Source organism: Marmota marmota, unplaced genomic scaffold (genome assembly GCF_001458135.2).
Source record: "Marmota marmota marmota unplaced genomic scaffold, marMar, whole genome shotgun sequence".
In the NCBI taxonomy this organism is placed as follows: domain Eukaryota; kingdom Metazoa; phylum Chordata; class Mammalia; order Rodentia; family Sciuridae; genus Marmota; species Marmota marmota.
In genome coordinates, this window is record NW_026000185.1 from 9,557,101 (window position 1) to 9,577,644 (window position 20,544).

Here is a 20,544-nt window from a genome sequence, read left to right on the forward strand (position 1 = left end):
TAAAGCAACCTAATGTATATGTAACACGTCAACTTTTTACAACCACTCTACTTATTAATGACTGATTCGTAAGAACTCTACACGTAGGGATGTTATCATGAATTGGGTGCAATGGAAAGAGAATCAGACTGGGACTTCAGAGGCCTGCGTTCTAGCCTCAGTTTTACCACCAATTGGCCACGTGGCATTGGGCAAGGCTCTTCTTTTATTCAGGTATCTTTTGGAGGAGATTATATCCTTCAAGTGCCCTTATGGAGTCTGATGCCTGTGGCATCAAAGTGTGCTTGTGTTTCTTTTCTTGTGTAGGTGGCATCAGGGTCTTATTGGAAGTGGAACCCAGGGAGGGATGAAGACAGGTGGAGGGTGTTCAGTATTTGCACAGTCAGGATTCTTTGGTGGCAAGCAACAGAAACCCAGTTCTTCCCATTTTAAGCAGCTGAATAATGAGGCCTCAGAAGGACAGGAACCAGAGAGTTCCAGGGTACCTAGACAGTAGCAATGAAAAGCCACATAGTTTCAGTCTTTGCACTCACATGCTTGTGATTCAAATTGCAGGGAGAAGGGACAGATTGGACAAGCTTTGTCCACTCCACCAGGCAGGCAAAAGTGACCAAGGTCTCCTCAAAACATACCATGCTTTCTGGAAATGAAGAATGTAGCTCTTATGTACCCATACAACATGCTTAGTAAGTTATTTCTAATTCTAGTTGATATCTCTATTAATCAGAATCTTCAATTCACTGGGATTTTAGGTCACTTGATGTGAAAAATCATTCTGAACCTGGAGCTATCTCTGTCTTTATCATCTACATCTAATCTGTCTATATTTATCTACATCTATATCTGTATCTCTTCTATGTGTATGTGTATATATATGTGTATATATATATGTATATGTATATATATTTACATAAACTTTTGAGGTTGCTATGGAGTCAGCTGAGATTTGAACATTTGTATCTTGTTAACCTATATGCACATGCATGCATTCATTCACTCATCTAACAAATATTGAGTACCTGTTGTGACCAGGTACTGTGCTTACAGCATTGAATACAAAATTATATAAAATATATGCCTTCCTCTCAAGGGGTTTTGGTTAAGGGTGTGGTTTTATCATTATTGGAAATTCCATTAAAATAGGATCCAATGGAAGAGAGGTAGTTCACACAGAGATACTAACTCACATGAAAAAAATGTTTTGGGAGTGCTTAAAGAATAGAGAGCAATTAGCTTTGCCAGAATAATTGAATTTATGAGAGTGGAGTGTATAAGTATTGATAGAAATATTTAGGTGGTAACGTCCAGGGAAAGGCACAAACTAAGAGGCAAAGGACTACCATTGTGGATAGGGCTGGCCTGTTGGGTAATTGGTGAGTTTAAGATACAAATTGAGGGTGGGGCAATCAGCAAGAGACGGATGATGATCCAGATACTTGGCAAGATTCTTGGTCACCCTCGAGAGATGTAAAGTCCTACTCAGTGGACTGAGTTATAAAGAAGGATAATAGCTTCATTTATTTGAATAGCATATTTGGCAATGAACATTAAACCCATAGAAATTTCTAGTTAAATTTTAATTCATCAGCACATCTGATGACCTGGAGCATCCTGACTAATCAAAGTTTTACTGTGATTCTCAATTAGTTTCACTTGGCAACATGTTGGGACCAATCATGAGTTGTCTCCCAATCATGAGTTGCCTTCCACACTGATTGCTCTAGAAAAAGAAACTCATTAATTTTCAAAGAGGGTGGCCCTTCAGATTTTCTTCTGTTTCTTTGTGGCCATTGCCCTGTGTGTGTCATCTTTAACTTGAAAGGTTGGGGACTGAGCTGAATAATTCTTGCTCCACTAACTTCTTAGCTGAATCACAGAGATTTGGAAAGGTGCTTAGTTTCTCTGAAATTCAATTGTCCTAGATATTTGTGCCAAAGATATTTTCCCTATTCTCAGAATCTCCCTGAATCATTCCAGGTGTGAAAAGTGTGGCTACAATTTCCCATTCCATGTGTGTCCTTCAGGGAGTAACAGATGGGCTCAGGCAGGTAAATGTTATCATGGGAGGGGTCGAAAGTCAAGGTTGAGAGTCAGACTGCCCTGATCTCAGGCATGACCTTGTCTAGATCATAAGCCAGAGAAACTGAAAGCATGGTGGAAATGGGAAGATATGTTGGGGACTTCAGAAGATGCCCCATGGTAGATTAGGGGAGGCTTTTAGGAAGAGGTAGCACTTAAGATGAATCCAAAGGACATTGAGAGTGGTGTAGTTTCTCTGGAGGATAAGATTGTGAGCTTGAGAAGTAAGGAAAGAGATGGAGCAATGTGAGCAGGTGGAATAGTGGATGTTTTTCTTCCAACCCCTTGAAGTTAGGCATGGCCCCATGACTTGCTTTTGCTAGGGGCACGTGAGTAGAAGTCTTTAAGAGCCACTGCATGACTCATGGCATGTTCTTCCCTCTGTCTTGGAGACTGGCAACATTCCAGATAGTGGAAGTTCTGATGGCCTGGGCTCCTGGGTGGGGGTCCTGTAGATGGCACTGGGGACAAGTCGATGAAAGAAATGGTCCCTGATCTCAGGGAATACAAGACAGAAGGACATGTTGGTGCTGTAGAGGATACAGTCCAACTTGGGGGAATCAGGTCAAGTTTCCTGGGGACTGACACTCAAGTGAAGAATGAGAGGGAGTTAGAATGGTGGATAAGGTAGGGGAGGAGGTGGGATGTTTGCAGAGGCACCAGCTGGTACAAAGACAGATGTGTGTGTGTGTGTGTGAGAGAGAGAGAGAGAGAGAGAGAGAGAGAGAGAGAGAGAGAGAACCCAACAGTGCATGTGCTTAGAGATGGGCAGATGAGACAGTGACAAGATGCTGTTTTCCAGAAATCAGAATGGAAACCTGAATCTGGCCCACATTATTAACCCAAATGGCACCACTGACTTGGAATAGGATCATTGGACTTCTTACTGTTTATTCTGGAACAAACAAGCGTGACTTCTATTTCCCCTTGGGAAAGAATTTTCATAAGCGCAGCCTTATTTCATCAAATTATGACTGCGAATTATATAGAGAAGGAAAAGTACTACGTAATTTAAGGAGTGGATTTTGATTGTCACTGACGTCTGTGTATTATTCGAAGCACTCAGAATTTAATTATGCTCCGTGTGGATGATAAATAATTTGAAACACTAGGCAATGAGTGTATTTCCAAACCCCAGACCAAATGCCAATGATGTGAATTACCACCTCCATAAAACTCCTATAAACAACCATTAAGAACAACAGTATTGTTTCTAGAATAATCCTCTTCATATCTAATGTGAACGATGTTATAAATAACTGTGAAGGAGTTTCTGTCCTTCAGCTACCTTGGGTGGGGAAAGAGTTTGAGATCACTGCAGACCATTGGGTTTCTCTGTTTAAGGAAATGAGACATTTCTTTCACATTGATTGATTGAGTGATTGATTGAGGTGCTTGGTATTGAACCCAGGGCCTTGCGCATGCTAGACAAGGGCTCTACCACTGAGCTAATCCCGTTGCAATATATCAGAAAGTCTTCCTTAAAAAATGGGATGATGAGTGAGTGAAGGAATGATTAGGTGAATGTGAGCCGGAATATACCCAGGCATTAATTTTGGAGTGTAGGTGGTGAGTGTGTGTGTTCACTTTATAATTCTTTCAAATTTTCTGTATATTGGAAAGTTTTCATAATAAAATGTTGGAGGAATGAAGCAGCAAGAGACACGGTGTCTCTGAATCACAGGACAGTTCATGATCTGCTTTTGGGGTACGAGAACCTGGTTACCAACTTGGACTCCTCTCCACATTGAATCAGCCGCCAAATCTGGTGGGTTCTGACTGCACTAGTTCGGCAGCCTCCACAGCTCCCTCCTCCACCGAGTCTCGTCATGGTCTGCATGACGGCCTGACCCTCTTTGTTGGCCTTTCTTCTCTCTCTGATCTGTCCTTCACATCGTTGTTCAAAGCAGTTCCCTGTTAACTCCAAAAACATCTCTTGAGTGTCTCATCTATGCAAAATACTGTGCCGGGGCTGGATTTTTATTTATTTTTGAAACTTTGGTACATGAAAGTGAATTGATCATAATCCCTGATTATAAGACACATAGGATCGTTCCAGGCGGGGCATGCTCTTGTCTAGTTAATTATGTATAATAGTTATAGTTAATTATTTTTAACAATCTAATAAGCACCTTTGAGCCCATGCCCCCAAACAAAAGCTAAAATATCGACAATACTGTGTATCTAACCTCTGGTTCTCTACCATCTGTCTTGCTTTATCATTTATTTGCTTTCCTTTCGAAATACTCTTTGCTTCTATTACGTGCATGAATGTGTATGTCTTTATTTTGGTTCCTTTATTTTTGTGAAATGTGTATCATGTGATCTTTTGGAATTCCCTCCCTCTCCTCTGCTTGTTATGTTATATGATGCTATAGTTCAATTATTTTGACTGCTGTTTATCCATCTTAATTCATTTGAGTTTGTCACTTTTTAGTCTTTAATCCTCACCTTCTTTTGACAAATGGATGTCTCCATCTCCTTTCCAGTATGATAAGAACTTGGCATGCCCTTCCATCTCTTTGTCTCTTCCCTTCCCACTACATCATGTATTATGCTGACATTAGACTAGCACTCCTTTAACTTTAATATGTGTTCATATTAACCTGGGGAATCTTAATAAACTGCAGACTCTGTTTCAGTAGGTTGTAGGGACATTTCTTCCATCTCAAGTGATGTTGATGCTGCTGGTTCAGGGATCAGTCTTTGAATAGGGTCTGGAGACTTCAAATTCTGTGTTTTATTGGTATAATTTTTCTTTTTGTTTGGGCTTAGCTATTCTTTAAAGATAGCATGAAACTTTACTAAGGCATTTAATCACCTATATCTACACATCTGGTACCATCTCCTGGATATGTCTTTTCTCTTATTTGGGTAATTCAGCAAGGATTTTTTAAAATTAATGGATGGATACACTTTTATTTATTTTTCAATTATTTTTTTTACTGAATTCTAGTTTTATATAGTAGTTGGGTTCATTTTGACATAATCATTTGTGTGGAATTTAATTTGCTTCATTTCAGCCCCTGGGCCTCTGTTTCCCTCTTCTTCTGCCTCTCCCTATTCATCTTTCTCTACATAGTGGTGTTTTCTAAGAAAATAAACTTTTATTTATATTTTTGTCATATTATTTTTTTCCAAGAGTGTTTTCAGTGTGAGGCTTTCTATGGCAAATCTTTGAGGTCTTCTATGTCTGAAATTTTTTTTATCATTCTTTCCTATTTGGATGTCAGCTCCATTATTTATAACATTTTAAGGTCTTTTTTTTTGTCCAATTTCTTTAAAGTATTTATTGCTGATGAAAAAATTCTGATGTCAATCTGATTTTTCCTTTTAAAAATTTTGATCTGTACTTTCTCCTAGGAAGGTTTTGGAATTTCCTCTTTGGTTTTGATACTGTCTTAACCTTTACTACAATGGGTCTAGATATGGGCTGTTCCTCATTTCTACTCTTTGGGAGTTTTTCTAACTTTGAGAAATTTGTATCTATCATTTCTTCCTTTTTTTTTTCCTTTTTGGTACCAGGGATTGAACTCAGGGGCACTCGACCACTGAGTCACATCCCCAGCCCTATTTTGTATTTTATTTAGAGACAGGATCTCACTGAGTTGCTTAGCACCTTGCTTTTGCTGAAGCTGGCTTTGAACTTGTGATCCTCCTGCCTCAGCCTCCCAAGCAGCTGGGGTTACAGATGTATGCCAATGCACCTGGCTGTATCTATTATTTCTGAAAGTATTTCCTCCTTTTACTGTATTTCTCTCTCTGGGAAGCTTAATATTTTAATTCTCTTCTGTCTTCTGTATCACTTAGATTTAAAAAAAAAATTTTAGTTATAGTTGGACACAATACCTTTATTTTATTCATTTATTTTTATGTGGTGCTGAGGATCCAACCCAGTGCCTCACATGTGCTAAGCGAGTACTCTACCGCTGAGCCACAACCCCAGCCCCTGTGTCACTTAGATTTTAAGATGATTTTCTATTTACTTTTTTTTGTCATTTTTTCTTCCTTCTGGAGCATTTTATCAGTATTGTCTTCCAGTTCATTAATTTATTCTTCAGCTGCATCCATTCTGTGCCCATTTACCCATCCACCGTGATCTTTAATTCAGTGATTTCATTTTTTTTTATGCCTGATATTTCAGCTTGGTTCTTTTAAGTGTTTTCTTGTTCTTGTTTTATATTGTTAATGGTTTTCTCTCTTTAGTATGTTTAATGAAGGGCCATCTGTTGTAACATTTTTGCTTTTGTTGGACGCTGTAATCAAGTATGTTGTTTTTCTTTTGAAATAGTTAGGCTTCTCAAATGCATTTTGGGGTTGTGAGCTCACTTAGAGCTGGGGGTATAGGCTACTCTGGTAGGCAATGAGGACAGGCTAAGGTCAGACTCCCACCCCTGGCCCCCAAGGCTGTGTCAGTGAATTCAGGAGACAGGGGCTGAAGAAGCCCCAGAGGGAGCGCTCTAGACACCAGAAATCCAGAGTGTTACCCTGCCCTAATTTTATCCTTGGACCAGATTTTAGCATCTGGGCCAGAGGTCTGAGTTTGCCTGGGGGAGTGGGGGGGGGGGCGTCACTGTTTCCCCTAGGGCAATGGTAGGAGAGCAGCAAGGGCCAAATTCCTGCAGTCCCCCTTCCAATGTGTCCTCTCCAGCCATGCTGGGCAGCTTCTGTCTCAGATCTGAGTCATCCCCCAGGCACCCCAGTCCACATCAGCCCCCAGCTACTTCAGCACTTTTCCTGGGTCTTCTGCTTTCCAATGGCTTCTTCCAAGGTCAGTTGCTGTGGAGGAAGCCAGCAGTTGAGCCAGCTCAGTATCTTGCTCAGAAATAGAACTGGCAACCTTGGTCTTCAACCTGCTAAGTTTTGTGGCTGGCTGACTGTGTTTCTCCTCCAAAACATCCATAGGTTGGACTCCTAACCCCTTTACCTCGAAAAAATGACTCTATTTGGAGACAGGGTCTTTAAGAGATGGTTAAAATAAAATGAGGTCCTGTGGGAGGGGGTTATACAATATGACTTTGTCCTTATATCAAAAGAGATCAGAACACTGAGGGAGGACCACATGAAGATGTGAAGAAAAGGTGGCTATCCACAAGTCAAAAAGAGAGGGTCTTCAAAGAAACTAACCCTGTCATCTTGGTCTTGGACTTCTAGAATCTAGAATCATGAGAAAATAAGTTCTTCTTCTTTTGGGGGTGGGGCGTACTGGAGATTGAACTCAGGGGCACTTGACCACTGAGCCACATCCCCAGCCCTATTTGTATTATTTAGAGACAGGGTCTCACTGAGTTGTTTAGCACTTGCTTTTGTTGAGGCTGGCTTTGAACTTGTGATCCTCTTGCCTCAGCCTCCCAAGCCACTGGGATAAGTTCTTCTTGTCTAAGCCACCTAGTCTGCGGTGCTTTGTGACAGAAGCCTGAGTGAACTAATGCAGTCTCTCTCAAAGGGAGACCTGTGAAGACCACTCCCACTCTGAGTGACCCTCAAGGCTCCCTGTCAACTGCTGAGCTCTGCTGAAGCTTGTGTGGAGGGACTAGGATGTGCCAGGCACTGTTTCACAACTGGGAAGACAAAGGTACAGAGAAGTTAAGGAACTCCTTAGTCCCAGAGCCATTTGTAGTTGGAGCCAGCATCAAGGCCGCCTCCAGGGCTCCCAACTTAGCTACTAGTTTGGCCATCCAATATGGCAGCCCCTCACCACATGTGGCCATTTAAATTTATTAAAATTAGATAAAATTAAAAATTCAGTTCCTCAGTCACACTGGCCATATGCCAGGTGTGCAGTTAGTGGCTGCCCCATTGGACTGTGCAGATTTAGAACATTTCCATCACCACGGAAAATTCGATTGGACGATACTACACTAGGTTATATTGCTTCTCCAGAAAATGAGTACGTTTCTTTTCTGCGTGCAGAAAGTCGCTCAAGGTCTGGCCCTCACCTAAGCATTCCTCGGTTTGTACTCAGTTCTTGGGCTTCTGTCTTTAACATTTTCTCCCGTAATATTCAAGGACAGACCAGGTGTCCTTTTTTTCTGCATGGTGGCAGGTGTCCTGTAGCACTCACCCTGCTGAATGGTGGACATTGACTTCTGTCTCCATTCCAGACAGTGTGAGTTCTTCAGGGCAGGAGAGTACACTTCTTTATCTGTGAAGCCCTGCCATCTGGGAAGAGTTCTTCTCAAGAAAAGTTCTCAAGAATTACATCAACAAACGAGGCCATTATAGGTCCATACCGTTGCTTCCGAAAGGGCTCGACAAAGCATTAAAATGCCTGCTGTGACCTTCTCACACCCTTGATGGGACTGGTGAAGAATGCTGCCTTCTCAGTGGGTGGGGCTCACTCAGGAGAACTCGGAGTCACTCGCTATCTCAAGGCCATCCCTCCCTCCCTTGGGGGATCTGGCCAGTCCTGGCACATGAAGTATCCTTGAGGGGATCACTAGGTCACCCAGGTTGTTAGAATGGAGTTCTCTTTGTTCTAACTTGTATTTAAGGAGCCCCACTGGGAATAAGGCTTTGTTGTGTCACCCGTGAAGAGGGACTGCCTGGGACTATCCAGTCAGGACCCTGGAAAGCTGCCCCGGGACCCTGCAGCTGCATGACTTCAATTGTTGGCATTTCTCCGGATCTGCTGATATATTTTCTTTTTTCTCTCTCGCCTATCACTTGTGATTTTGCTCTTGCTTCCGAGTTATTACTAAAATAAATACTACCTTGTGTAAAGAGAGTGTCTTTATTGTCCACCGATCTGACCTGCCAGGTTCAGCTGCTGCACACACACCTAACACTTTAACACCACACTTCCGCATCGGAAGCTGCCATTGTCCCATGTACCCAGTGCCCTGGTGTTGTAAGGTGGCCTTTCATCATCTCCATTGTCACATATGAGGGAAGAAAAGCCAATTAGACTCTCTAAGAATTCAAATCAAATGACACAGACAATTGTCAGATGGCACTGGTGCTATAAATGTGATTATGGATAAGGGTGACTTCAAGTCTCCCATCCTGGTACTTTTCCTGGGTGATCTTTAGAACCAGATTGGGGGGGGGTGCATTTTGCTTATCTGCAAGTTTGCTGAGGCAAAGAAAAAACCTGCCCACCCAGAGAAGCCTTCAGAAAGTAACAGACGCAGAGGGAGAAACCAAGGCAGAGCTCACGTGGCCAGTGGAAGGCAGCAGTGGTTTGGAGGACAGGTTTTAAATCTGAATTCTGTGACTTTCCAGCTGCATGAGCTTGGGGAATTTCTAGAATCTTCTGGAGCCTCAGCTTTTCTGTCTGGAAAGATGGGGATATTTGTATTTCAGAATTTCTTTGTGTAAGATAATGCAGGTAATTATTCATCCTGGTGCATGACACACGGTAGGGCTCTCAAGGATGTCTTTAAATGTGGAGTAGAGAAGAGAATGTTTTGAGTTTTTAGCTCTCTAGCTATTCACTCTTTAAACTCTGTCTTCTACCCCTGATCCTTCTAATTAAAGTCTCCTTTTTCTAGTTTTTTAATAACCAACTGGCACATGATTTCTGTTTTTCATAACCGACTGGTACATGGCTGAGAAGAGCTAGTGCCCGTGGTTCTTGGAATCGGCTCTTCATGACTCCCATATTGGTACCCATTCTACTTGGCTGTTGGTGGCTTTAAAAACGATTCAAATGCTTGCTAATGAACACTGATTTCAGACTTCTGGTCCATCTGAGCTCCTCGCAGGGGACCCAGCCATCATGTCACCTAGAGTTCCTGGCCTTCCTACCCACATTTCCTCGTTGCTCCGTTGCCAACACACTGATTCCCATCTCTTCAAGCTTCCTCAATATTGGTGCCTCTAGCATCAAGGAAATGAGCAGAGGTACTGAGTGGCGGAGAGAAATGAAAGGCCTATTCAGTATCTGCCACAGCAAAGATGAAGCCCCTGTAATGTATTCAATCATCTTCCTGATGGGAGATTTCACATTAAATCTCAGCTGCCTTTTATTTGGCCCCAAAATATGAGCTCAATTTGCTGAAGTTCTGCGAACAGTCCAATTCACTCTTATTTACTGATGCCTGCAAGAGTAAAGCTCCGGTTTCATGGACAAGTTTTTGCAATTGCATCTCTCTCTCTCTGGCAGTGGGAAATGGGGGTACTTTCCTTAGATTACAGTCGTGTTTAGATAATCAGCTCCTGTAAATGGTCCTAGAGATGATATTTAGAATATCAAAGAAGGTTACCTTTTTCCTTCACACAGGAGGAAAATTTCTCCTTGAGCTTTCAAGCCTAGAGTTTGGGAAAGTGGGGCTGGGCTGTGATGGCAGGGGGTACCCTGGTAGGACCCTGTTCCTCTGCTGTCTGGATTGTCACCAATTCCTTTGGCATTCTCTGATTCCTTTGGCAGGATTCTGTGGGCTTTGCCTCTCACTGTCTGCTCCTGTGACTTGGTTGGGCTTTGGGAGACACCCTACCTGGGAGTCAACACGTGTTGGGGTGCCTAACCTGTGCTGGATGGCCACTGAGAGCTCAGTTCTCTCGTTTCCAGTTGGAAAAATGTGTCCTGCTAAGCTCCATACTGAAGCAGGCTGAGGCTGAGCCTCGCCCTGAAATCGTCCCTTCCTCAGCTTTGTCCCCAGTGCTGTCCTGCCTCCCCAACTCCCTGACCAGTTTCTCCTGGGTGATGTCCTCACTGATGTGCTGCCCATTACACAAATTGCACAGGAATCCTCGCCTCAGGATCTGCTTTTAATCCATTTTTGCATCAGAAGGAGGTAGTGTTTGTGCATATAAATCAAAACATCATGCCACTATAACTATATTCAATATTTGTTGATTAAAATAATCAGTTAATCAATGAAAAGAGGTGGTGGTATTGGATGGAGGAGAGTGTTGGAAAGAGCACAGGCTCTGGAATTTGTCGGATCTGAGATTTATTGGGATTTCTCTGTTCCCATTTATGTGTTGTGAGCTCTTCCCCAAGTTTCTTAAACCTGCTGAGCCTCACTCCATGGGTGCATCTGTAAAGTGAGAGGATTTTGACCACCTCTTCAAAGGTGTTGTGAGGTCAGACCTGTCATAAGCATGGTCCCTGGAACATTGTGGACACTCTGTACATTTGAACTCTTAGTCTTTACCATTGAAAGGATTGAGGGTGGAGGCGAGGGGTCATCCAGAAGTGATAACCTTGCTGAACCTGGAGCAGGTGCCCCACACTCGTGACCACAGGTGCCATTTACAGTTTTCTCTGTGGAAGTTTGGATGGACACTCAACTGGTGTTGTGGACAATGCTGGCCCTCCACTCAGGTTTGCTGGGGTCCTTTACACCATTTTTGTGGTCTCCAATCTTTGAGTTTTCTGTACTTTGGCTTCCAACACCCAGAACCAGTGGCATTTTTTCCCCCAGAGGACTCTTTGGGCTACTGGAGTGACTTTGCCCCACAACAACCATGGACGAAAGGCTACTGGGTTCAGGGGTAGGCCTGCTCGGCGCTCAGATCTCTAAGATCAAAAGAGGGGCTGACATGCTCCTGAGAGCCCTGTGGGCCAGATGCAGATAATCATGGGGGGACTTCCTGTCCTGGCTGGGCTTCCTTCCTTTCTGTGTGCTGTCACCTTCTTCCTCACTGGCTTTCTCCCCTGAGGGAGAAACAATAAGGCACTGACTTCTTAATAAGGTACTCACGTTCAAGTCCTCATTTCAGGGTCCACTCTAGAGAACCCAGCCTAAGACAGCCAGGATGCGTAAGTATGCCCAGGGTCTGCATTAAAATATTGATATTTCCAACTGCAAAATAGCCGGGGGCCCCAAGTGCCCACCTGCTATTCTGGCCTTTCCTGTGGCTCCCCTAAACCTTCCAATGATTTTTCAACTGAAAGAGTAATAACAGAGGTTTTCCAGAACCTTCTCCAAAGCTATGGTCATGACCATTCCAATTGGTTGGTAGTGGTATTATTTAGATTGTTAAATATTTTGTCTATCACTGCTTCAAGTAGCCACACATGGAGTTACAAGAGAAGTGTGTGTGCATGTGTGTGTGTGTGTGTGTGTGTGTGTGGTGTAATCGAGAGTGGCAGGCCTGTGGCCCAAATTTATCATTTAATGGTGGCATTTCTGCTGGATATCACAATACTTCCCTCGTTCAACATGTGTCTGCCCAAATACCTAGACTCATGCCAGGGAAAAGAAAGAACTGGCTTTTGTTGGAAACTGCCATGAGACCACAAGTCAGTCAGCTTGCGGGGAAGGGGTACCTGGAATGGCCCAAGGGAGCCTCTGGGAAAGCAGGTGTGCAGGCAGAACAGCCACAGAGAAGACGTCTGTCACCTGTGTACTCTGCCAGGTGAGGCAGGGACAGGGTGTGGCCTGGTGTTCCAGACCTTGTTGATGCTCAGAGACCCTGCCCTGCCCGGGGCTGCTCCTTGGTCTCCTGTCCTGCTGCTGTTGGAGGGCTTCCTTCCTTCCCCCCTCCTCCCCTTCACTCCTCCCTCCCTCTTTTTCTCTTTCCTGCCCTCGTTCACATCCAAATATAAGACACATCATCTCAGCCTTATCTCAGGGTCTGCCTGCCCAGGGTAGGTGTTCAAATACTGAATACCTCCAACTGGAAAATAGCCAGGTGCTTGAAGTGTCCACCTGCTTCCCTGGCCCCTCCCTTGGGTGGTGTGTTTGTGTGTGTGTGTGTGTGTGTGTGTGTGTGTGTGTGTGTGTGAGAGAGAGAGAGAGAGAGAGAGAGAGAGAGAGAGAGAGAGAGAGAATGTGTGTGTTATTTTTTCCTCTCTGGGTAGATAAGGAGAGTGAAGTATTGCTTTTGAAGGTGATTCGGAGTTTTTGTTCCCTTTAGAAAATGAATAAATTACTCTTTGCAGCCACAAGTCTTCTGCAATTTGCGAGGGAGGTACTTAAAACAATGGAAATGTTCATCTTTCTCCCAAGAGGGTTTGCTCTGGATCTGCATGGTGCTGCTGAGCGGGATTCAGGTGGGGTGAGGTCGTGAGCTCCCAGGTCTGCCCAGATGGGATGATGGAGGCTGAATCCCTGTGGGAGGATTCTGCCCCTCTGCCAGTTCAGAGAATTAGACTGCCTTTCCAGGATCTGTACCTCCAATTGCCTCCACCTCAATAGTGACAGGAGCTGATGCTTATTAAACACTGTAAGCAAAGCACGGTGCTAAGGATCTCTCTTTTTTGTGAATCCTGACAATAACCCTATGAGGAAGAAGTATTACTCTCGTCACCTCCAGTTTGCAGACGGAGTACTGAGGCTTAGAGAGACAAGGAACCTGCCCAGGTTCACTGGCTTGCAAGATCTGGAGTTGAACCAGGAACTTACCCGGAGAGTGCTTCTCCTCTCGTTAGTTTGCATCTCTCCAGAATGAAATGTCTGTCTCTTCCATATTTGTCTTCTCCACTGGGTTCTGAGCCACCTGAGGTGAGGGACTGTTTCTTGTCATCTCGGTCCCCCAGCACCCACTCAGGACTTGGCCCAGGTCAACAAGTGCTGGAGTGTAGAGAGCATCATGGTCAAAAGCATAATGTCCAGCCCTGGGCCATCTGGGGATTCTTAGTGGGACCAGAGGGTTGCTGTCCTTCATCTTTAGTGCATCTGTCCATGAACCCATGTCATGTTCAAAGTTCCAAAAGGTCTCATTCTACTCTGAGGAAGGTTCTAATTCTGTATTTGGTGTAACTTTTTAAGAAAGCAATCAGTATGAAGGTCTTGTATGAAGGGCTTGCTGGGGGCGTCCAGGTGCCATGGGAAACATCTTACATAGCATCTTACGTACCATTCCTCCTCCTCTGGTAGATGCAGAAATGGAGGCTTTGATCCATGAGGTTAGTCACTTGTTCTGGGTTACAATGGCTAGTAGTGGTGGAGCCGGGATTTGCTTCTAGGGGCTGATCTCCCATGTCCTATTGTTACACACACAGCAATTCTACTTCTCTAAACACATGTCAGAGACCCGGCGAGGAAGGCAAACCTGTAGGACAGGACAGCAAGGCCCTCTGCAAGGCCCCCTTCGTGTCTCTGTTCTGCCTCTAACCGAGTTCTGCTCTGTGCCAGCCATCATTGATGGTGCCTCAGTCTTCATTCATTCCCAGACAATGTCTCTCCCCAGAGAAGACAGACAAGCCCCTTCTCACTTCATGGTTTGTGTTTGATTTCTTTTGAAGGAAAAAAAAAAAAAGATTAATTGAAAAAGTGGACCTGCTAATGCGAACCAACCTTTAACCCAACACGTGCTTTCCGCCCCTTGCCAGACATTAGACACCCATTAGCCCACCTGCTCGGAGTCCCTCTTCACGCTGGGCACACAGGGATCCCTGGTTTGCAGAGGAAGTCGCAGTAATGAGGAGGTTCAGAGGAACAGCTAGAGAGTGGTGCTGCTGGAACGTAAGGCCAGAGTTTTCAGACTAGAAATCCATTCTCTGCGCTTCTAGAACCCTTGGATATTTTGAAAAAGGAAATGAAAACTCTTTTTTCATCTTACTACCTAGAGGTAATTACAGTGGGTATTTATTTATTTGCTTTCTGTTTTGGTCTGCTTTCCCAAGAATACATGGCTATTTAAATCATTCTGTGCTTTGCTTTTTTTTTTTCCTAAGAAAAATCACCATTTTATTCTGATTAGGTTTCCATGTCATTAAATGCTCCTTAAAAGCAACAAGTTCAATGAATACCTAATATCCCATCATATTAATGGATCATGAATTATTGAACCATTTTGTTATAGATGGGCATTTTTGAGGTCTGAAAGTTTTGAATCCTGGACCAGTGATCTTCATTGCAGGTTTTTCCCCCTGAGAGGATGTGGCAATGTCTGAAGACAATTTTGATTGCCATGAGTCGGGGTGGGTGAGCCCACTACTGGTATCCAGAAGGTAGAGGCCAGAGATGCTGCTAATCATCTTAGGATGCACAGGACAGCTCCCCTGAACACAGGATCAATGGTCTGACCCCACTTGTCAATAGTGCTACAGTGGATACACCTCCTCCCAGATGCACCATCATGAGGAGCATCCTTCTGCATGAAACCATACACGGTTGACAGGTTGATCAATGCTCTTCTTAGGACTGATTCCTAGAAGAGGAGTTAGCAACTACAACCTCTGAGAAACCGAAGCCCAGTATCAAACTGCTTTCCAGAAACAGAGAGATCATTCTTTCTGCTCTATTCCATCCAGCTGGCATGAAAAATCACAAAGTTGTAACCCTTTGTTAATTTGAAACAAAAAAACCTGCATCACTCTCTTGTTGTTTTAATTTGCATTTTCTTTGATTATTAAGGAGCTGAGTATCTTTTTATATGCTTATTAGCTGTTTGTATTTCTTCTCCTGTGAATTATCAGTTCATGTCCTTAACCTATTTTTCTACTGAAGTTTTAAGGGTTCTTAATTGATTGGTGGGAAAGTTTTCCTTTTCAAACCCTTTCTTTTTTCTTTTTTTGGTATTTCAAAGGCAACTCAGAACATACTCTTTTTTTTGACTCATTATGCATAACTTACTAAACCCTGTTTGGTAGGAACTGTCTAGTAGGATGATCATGCTTTTTTTGAGCCATTCCCCTGTCAGATGTAGAGAGAGGTCACTGAAAGTTGATAGTACTCTTTGAAGATGAAAACACCTTCACCAGGGTGTAAACAAACGTCCCATTTTACTGCGATGAAAGTGCCTGAAGTTTGGAGTGTGAATTGAAAACAGAGAACCAGGAAGTTCAAGCATCTTCTCAGGCTGACAGAGCCCTTGTCTCAGGCTCAGGAAAAAAAGTCCTTGTAATAGCTGAATAATTACTCAATTAATGTCACTCCTGCATTGCTCTGTCAGAGTGGGTTGGGAGAGAGGAAGATGAGCCGTGTCAATCTTCTCTCCAGGGCAACAGTGCAGTTTCGAGAGTTGCTGGGATGTTAGGTGCTACTCAGGTTGCTGTGTCCATCGGTAGCCTCTGAGATCACAGGTGGACGTTGAGGGCCCCTCTCCTTTTATCCATCCTGAGCGCATGGACATCTTGCTCAGGATAGGAGCAAGGCATCCGTAGTGACACCTCGGTGTCTGCAAGAGGGTTTGAGCTGGTGCTCCACAAAGGCTAGAGTCAAAACGTCAACTGAGTTCTAGCCTGGGAGGCCTGTCGACGCTGCAGAGGTCCAGCTGCGGAGTGGTGGGAGGAGGAGTTTGAGAAATGGCTTAGAACACCTGTGTCTTCAGGTTGAGAACTGAGTCTCACAGAGGGAAGAAATTGTCCTAGGTCACATGGCGAGAGCTGGGATCTGGTCTGGACCCCGGTTATCTGTCTTGGGGACAGCGTCCTTTCAGCCATGACAGAAGGTGGCTTTTGCCAACATGTTACAGAATTTCCTTCTTCACTGTGTAACTGTAGAGTCTAAAAGCGTTTTGCATTTTTCAAGGGGCAGGGTTTCCAGCCACAGTGAACATGTGCTGGACCTCACAGGTCCCAGGCAGTAGCCCAACACTGTTCATGCTTTATGTCTGATTCCTTCCCACACCCTCTGAACTTGGTCCTGGTGTGATCATCCCACCAAATAATGGGGAGTGTGAGGCCCAAACAATTGGCTCAAGCTTCCAGGAGCGCCAGTGTTATAGAGTCGAGTAGTCGGAATTGTATAGCAGAGGTAGTGCTATGTGGTATGGCGTAACTGGTATGGCATAGCTAGTTAGTGCTATGTAGTACAGTGCAACTAGCATTGTAGAGTATAGTTAATATTATATGGCATAGAGTAGTTAGTATGGTACAGTATAGTATCATGTAATATGATTAGTACAGTAAGACTACATATACTATAGTAAGTGTAATTAGTATATAGAGTACAGTATCATTAGTATATAGTGTGGTAAGTTAGTTTAGTAAAATTAGTATTGCACAGTGTATAGTATGATATTGTATAGTATTATATATAGTATGGTATAGTTATATAGTATAACACAGTTGGTATAGTACAGTATAGTTAGTATAGTACAGTATAGTCAGTGGAATAATTATTATAGTAGAGTTCATATAGTATAGTTAGTCTCATTATAGTGAAGTTGTTTAACATAGAGGATACTGTATAGTATAATATAGTTGATATTGTGTAGAATAGTACAGTATAGTGAAGTTTTTTAGTGTATAGAGTACACTATCATGGATACTGTATAGTATAGTTAGTATGGTTAGTATTGTGTAGTGAAGTTGTTTACTATAATGTAGTTGATATTGTGTATAGTTAGATTTGTATAGTGAAGTTATTTAGTTTAATATAGTATAGTGGATATTGAATAGTTAGTATTGTATAGTGAAGCTGTTTAGTATAGTGGATATGTATAGTTTAGTTAGTATTGTATAGTTGATATAGTTGATAGTATATGTATAGTTGATATTGCATAGTATAGTAAGTATTGTATAAAGAAGTTGTTTAGTATAGTATAGTGAATATTGTATAGTATAATCAGTATAGTGTAGTTGTAGTATAGTTGTATAGTGAAGTTGTTTAGTATAGTACAGTATAGTGGATATTGTATAGTATAGTATAGTGGACATTGTATAGTATAGTGGAGTGGATATTGCATGGTATAGTTAGTATTGTACAGTGTAGTTGTTTAGTGTAGTATAGTAGAGTGGATATTGTATACTATGACATAGTGGATACAGTGTCATATAGTGTAGTGGCTACTGTATAGTATGGCAGGGTGGATACAGTGTAGCATAGTATAGTGGATACTGTATAGTATAGTATAGTGGATACTTATAGTATGGCATAGTGGATACAGTGTAGCATAGTGTTGTGGATACTGTATAGTATGACATAGTGGATACTATATAGTATAGTATAGTAGATACTGTATAGTATAGTGCAGTGGATACAGTGTAGCTAGTATAGTGGATACTGTATAGTATATATAGTAGATACTGTTTAGTATAGCAGGGTGGATACAGTGTAGCATAGTATAGTGGATACTGTATAGCATAGTATAGTGGATATTGTATAGTATGGCAGGATGGATACAGTGTAACATAGTATAGTGGATATTGTATAGCATAGTACAGTGGATACTGTATAGGTATAATATAGTGGATACTGTATAGTATGGCAGGGTGGATACTGTATAGGTATAGTGCAGTGGATACTGTATAGAATGGCATGGTGGATACAGTGTGGCATAGTACAGTGGATATGTATAGTATAGTGCAGTGGATACTGAATAGTATAGTGTAGTGGATACTATATAGTATGGCATGGTGGATACAGTGTGGCATAGTATAGTGGATACTGTGTAGGTATAGTACAGTGGATACTGTAGTATGGCAGGGTGGATACAGTGTGGCATAGTGCAGTGGATACTGTATTGATTGGCAGGGTGGATACTGTACAGGTATAGTGTAGTGGATACTGTATAGTATGGCAGGGTGGATATAGTGTGGCATAGTATAGTGGACACTGTATAGGTATAGTGCAGTGGATACTGTAGTATGGCAGGGTGGATACAGCATAGCATGGTATACTATAGTATGGTGTAATCTGCAGAGTCCATTTGGCTGTGTGCACACACAGCCTGTGACCTGCTCCTTGTTTCCATCTTGGAACCATTAGGGATGCATTTAGTGTGTGTATTTATAGCTCTGTCCCAGAAAGAGATGGCACATTTTATGGTGGGGTTGAGGGGAGGGAATGAGCATCCTCAGTTCCTACTGTAGCCCCCTGACTTACTAGGTACCTGGTAGGACTGAGAATTAATTTTGGGTGGGGTCTGGGGATTGAACCCAGGGGTGCTGTACCACTAAGCTACGTCCCCATACTTTTTTGAGGCGGGTCTTGCTAAGTTGCCTAGGCTGGCCTTGAACCTGCGAGCCTACTGCCTCAGCCTCCTTAGTCTGTGGATTATAGGTGTGCACCACTGTGTCCACCAAAGAACTTAACTTTAAAGAAGCATCATGATTCTGTGGCAGGGTTTTCAGACCACACTTTGAGGACATTGGCCTAAGGAGGGATGTCTGTCTCAACCCCAAAGAAGAGTGTCTTGTGAATGTCCATCTGGCTTTTGCCCACCAGAAACAATGTGTTTAGATTCTGTGTCCCTCTCTGGTTTCTAGAGCTTGGGTTCCATTTTCCCAGTTAGTGCTGCTAAGCCTCAGAGGTTTTCTCCAAGCAGTCGTGCGGAAGAAGGGCTTAGACATAGGTTCAGAGCATGCTCGCCTTCATTTCTATCTATTTATGTGCATAAGAAAAAGTCTGCTGTCGATGATCGAATAAGCATTTTGATTGGCTTCTTCTATTTGTCCGTGTCAATAGAGCTGGGGCTGAGGGCTCGAGGTGGAGCTTGGCGTCACTGTCTCCCTCTCTGTCTCCCTGTCAGTCTCCCTGCATGACTGGCCGGGTGTGCAGACATGCGGGGAGCAGTGCCCTGCTTCTCACCATGCTTCTGAGCCGTGGTTTGTGCCCACCCCTGGTGATGCTGGCTGCAGAGTCCCTGCAACCCAAAGGAAGGAGCAAGGCTCCCGACTCTCGCGGCTCAGATTCCCGGATGTGTAGGGTGTGCACATGCCTGACTTTCTTTGTTGACCAGAGGCTTTCTGATTGAAGTCTAAATCCAAAAGCTGCAAATCCATAGCCTAGAAGGGTGGATCTGTCTGGCAGATAGGTTTGATTTGGGCGCCACAATGTATTTTTAATTGAATTAATCTCCAGCATTTAAAAAAGTGGGAGGATTCATATGACATACAGATTTTTGGCTTCTTTAAAAAAAAAAAAAAAACTGAAGATCTGGCAGTGCTGAGCCTGTTTTCTCAAATAGCAACTATCAGCTGGAGTTGAGTAGCAGTTGTCTCATTTAAACAGGGCTGTGTTCTTCAGTTTGCTATGGGCCCCACCACACCCTCCTGAGCTTGACACTATGGCTGAGTGCAGTTGCCATTTGTCATCTTTTTCAAGATTGCTTGACTTGCTTGTTTTACCAGCATGGCCCCAGGGCTGCTGAACCGTACACTTTTAGGGGATGCTACTCATATCTTAGTCTATAATTGTGCAGTGCTCAACTGTGCAACCAAACTCAGTAGCCCTGCTGGCTCCCCTTGCATCAGTGGTTTTCAACCTGGGATCTTTGAGCCCTAAGGGCATTCAGATGTTTCTTAAGAGCCTTGTAGAATCCAAGGGGAGCCCTGAGATCTGGACCTTGAAGGAACTTTTGATCACTTTTTTTCTGCTTCAAACAGAACAGCTTCCTTTTGGCCTGTTATTTTGTAATGCTGGATAATATTTTAATTTTGAATTAAAAAAAAGGGTTTTCTTTTAAAAATAAAAAAAATGGCTACCAAAATTAGCTTTATATAAAGCACCCAGTGCTGAGTCCTCTGGGGATAAAACCACTTGTCTTGCATATAATTGGCTTCTGCAGCCTCTAACTGCCAAATCTTAGCCTAGAATTTGCTTTAATCAGTATAATTTATATCAGTGAGATGCACATATCGTCAGCGTACAAGCCAATGAGTTTTGACAGATGCACATACCC

The 20,544-nt window shown here is 43.1% G+C and overlaps 1 protein-coding gene across 1 annotated transcript in view; it reads left to right on the top strand.

Annotated features, from left to right (window-relative positions):
• Positions 1–20,544, top strand: part of Shisa9 (shisa family member 9) — a 246,088-nt gene that overhangs the window by 57,689 nt on the left and 167,855 nt on the right. The window lies entirely within an intron of this gene.